Here is a 3,826-nt window from a genome sequence, read left to right as displayed (position 1 = left end):
TGTGTATAAAATATACTTGCCTTTACAGTATGTAACATAACTCAATGCACAAGCAATGAGCAATGCCAATTATAATAGAACACATTGAATTCATGTGCACATGATGAATCAAATGAAAGAAATGTAATTTTAATACATTTTCTATGCTGAAGTCTTTTTTTGTATGCTGATATGGATATGCGCAAATTCACTCTGAGCAAATGGCCTGTGGGACAAAAAGAAGAATGGTTACTATATGGCTGAAGTAGCAGGGATGTTAAAGTAAAAGCTCAGTTGAGTAGATGAACTGATACATTTTGGAAGGATTCAGTCATACCTCAGTAGGGTAGATTGTCATGTGACAACCATTGATGCCATGAGGGCAAAGCGTGAGGGAGGGAGCAGGCCGGAGAGCTGTTGAGGGAGTGGTCCAGGCCCCTGGCTTGGAGGCTTTGAGATGGTCACATCAGTGTAGGGGATCTGCGGCCCCATAGACTTGCAGTTGATGTTAGCAGATCACCAGAGAAAGCCATGATTGGCTGACAGTCTTGGAGCTAAACCTAGTGTAGCGTAAAGCAATATACAAGTATAGAGCACCTACAGTCAGTCATTCCAGAAAAATCTACCACTTGCAATCTATTACATCACTGACACATACATCCATCCCAAACATAAATATTATTTGGGCACTTTGTGTCCAGGGGCGGAAATCCCGGGGGGGACGGGGGGGGGACACGACCCCCCCATCCTGGGAAAAATATGATTTGTCCCCCCCAATATATCACTGAAACATAACTATGTAATTGAAATAATATTAATAATACGCAATGAAAGCAATTGTGCTGATTATAGACACTTAATAGCGCGTTTTTAAGTTTCAAAAGACTGCGACCCCCCCCACCCTTTGCCTCACAATGGTTTGATCCACTGCCAGTTCCTTAGTTGGCAAGGTAACAGAGGGGTCATGTCTACTGTCTGAAAGGCACTCAATGAACGTAACTGACGTGAGGTTAATCCAGTTAATCGCGCACACACTAGCTGAATATGCAGAGCTAGCGCGCAAATATTAACTATTAAGCTAGCTAGTACCTATTCCATTTATGTGGCCTCGTCAAAGATGGAATCTTTGCTATCGTCAATTTATTCCAAGATCAACATGCAGATGATGTAAGTTAGTGCTTCAAAGTCCCTGTGATAAGGTTAGCGATAAACTGAACAGAACTACACTCTCTTCTACCATTGTCTTAAATATATTTAATGGTCTCGTTGCAAAAGCTAAATTGTCGCAAGGGAACTTTTATTTATTTATTTTATTAACCCGGGTAGCAAAGATTATAGCAAACACCACTGAAACGGAATTGGTGCTCGTTTGCTTTGCAAATTCAGCTATTGTTGGAAGCCAGCCAATATGAAACAAACTATTAAAATTACAAAAGGTTGCAGCATATGTTGTGTAAATGGTGAACTAATACAGCTGTCAACTCTTGTCATTTTAATCCGTTTCACATTTGCTAGCTACCTTTTAGATCGAAGCCCAAATAGAATGATAAAAGATAAGATGATAGAAGCCCATCTCCTACTGTAAATAACCTACACACTTTGTGTGTGTGTAGCCAGCCAGGTAGAAAAATGGCAGAAAAATAAAAGACGGACATCAGAGTATTTTTCAGTACACCAAAACGCAAAGTAAGAACCCTAGTAGCCAAATATCTCAAAGATTAGTTGATAAAATGTTTATAAGAAAGAAATGAAATTCTAATGGAAATGTTTCACAATGATGTCATTAGGCAGATCAGGCAACAGATGGCACACAGACAGCAGAGTTGGGGACAGATATGCATGGACAGACTGGCAGAGACAGGGAGTCTCAGGTAAGTTTGTTGAGTCTTTGTTTGGCAACATTATGAAAGGTTCTCAATTTGTTTTACTTGTAAAATAGGAACATAATTGGAAAATGCCATGGATACCCCCACTCTCAACTTAAACTGGTGACTGAACTAAGATTTGTTAAAGGCAATGGTATTGCTGTTGTGATTAGTTGTGTAGTTTTGAGTACCGGTAGTTAGGAGTACGGCAAACACCTTATTTCTTTGGTTCCTCAATATACATTTACCATATTACAATGTAGGCTATGTGTTACAGCACTACTTTTGGTGTCCCCCTCAGGAATTGCTCTTGAGAAAATGTAAAGTAATTGTCCCCTCCAAAGTTGATATCAGATTTTCGCCCCTGTTTGTGTCACAAATTAAAGTCAGTGAACATGGGGTTAGAATAGAATATAATAAAAAATTAGAGAGTATTTTCCCAGAGGGAACTTCAGTGAAGTCTGAATAGGGTATACTGTATATCATATAGACTACATTGAATTGAGATATAACTTATAACGTAGCCTCATCCGATGAGGATGATATGTCCAGTGTCACATGAAAACATAATGAAACACTGAGTGCACATTTTAAAATCCACTGCGACACAAAGTGATCACTTCAAAATGTTAAAAAGGGGCAATATGCAAAAATTGCTCCGCCATTTCCTTGTTGCTAAAATGCTAATAGTTCGCCTAATTTCAGTTGATACCCCCGGCGTCTGGCATCCAACGTTACAGTGCATTAAAAATCACCTACTGTAGAGAATCATTGTACCATCTAAACTGCTTTTAAATATATTTTCAGCTGTTTGAAGTCTTTGTACAAAACCCAAAAATAAAAGACGTAAGAAACTAAATTTAAGAACGGGGAGCATAGAAATAGCGCACATAGAACAGCTCTACCACTTCTTAGACTTGCTTTCAACTAGTGCTCAACTGAAGCCCGCAATTAGGTATGTTCCTGCATGTAGACGGTTCCTTCATGAACACCCACAAGCATCCCATCGGTTCTTACATGAATGCCCCTCTTTGAGCGTTCCTGCAGGACAGTTTTGAATGTGGGTCAAAAGGGAAATAAATGTATTATAAAAAAATGTTTTGATCCTGCTAACTAGCGCGAGGGATACCAGTAGAGTGTCCTTCGCTCCCGCCCGCAAAACACCTGCCCTCATCGCCGTTACCAGATCTGTGGGAAAACAGTGCCAGACATGCGGGGGCGAAGGACACTGTCTACCGGTCACCCCGTCTCCCGCTAGCACAACACTACGGCGGGTGATAAGTGCCAGCATACCCCATAGTGCCCGATAGGCAGGGAGGACACTACCGGTGTACAGCTAGCTATCGTTGTCGCCCCCGCCCCTTCTTCTGTGGGGCTTATCAGCGGCTGGCATCCAATGTTATTGTGCATTAATGTACTGGAGCCAGTGGCGATTTTAGTATGATGGGGCAAACTAAACCTGTTTTTTTATGCATGCCAGCAAAGACACTACACAACATAACATTAAACAATACATTCATTGCACTATAACGATGACAAATGGTGCCCACAAACTGTTAGGGCCTACATAAAGCTGTCCCGACAGAGCTTTGTTTTAGCACCATGGAGTGAATCATTACCACTGCTACACATGGCTATCAGTGAAGCCTCATCTGACAGCGAAACAGTTCATTCAGCCTCATTTACTGACTTTTTAAAAAACATACCTGACGTGCTTAAATAAATATGGTTTCTACTAACTCCTTGTGGATATGTGTAACTAGATAAGAACTGCATACTTCTTCAAAATTAACAAATGCCGACATGATTGAGTTTTGAATCATACAGAAACATTATTACATTTATTTTCAGTAAATTCATAATGTTTGAGCTTCATCATTAACACTTAGCTCTAAGTATAAGAAACTGCACGCAAACGAACTGCGACGAGGTAGGCCTAGTTGTTCGGCACTTTCAAATGGACACTGACTGAAATTAAGATA

Source organism: Salmo trutta, chromosome 33 (genome assembly GCF_901001165.1).
Source record: "Salmo trutta chromosome 33, fSalTru1.1, whole genome shotgun sequence".
NCBI lineage: Eukaryota > Metazoa > Chordata > Actinopteri > Salmoniformes > Salmonidae > Salmo > Salmo trutta.
Note: the sequence above shows the minus strand (reverse complement) of the source record.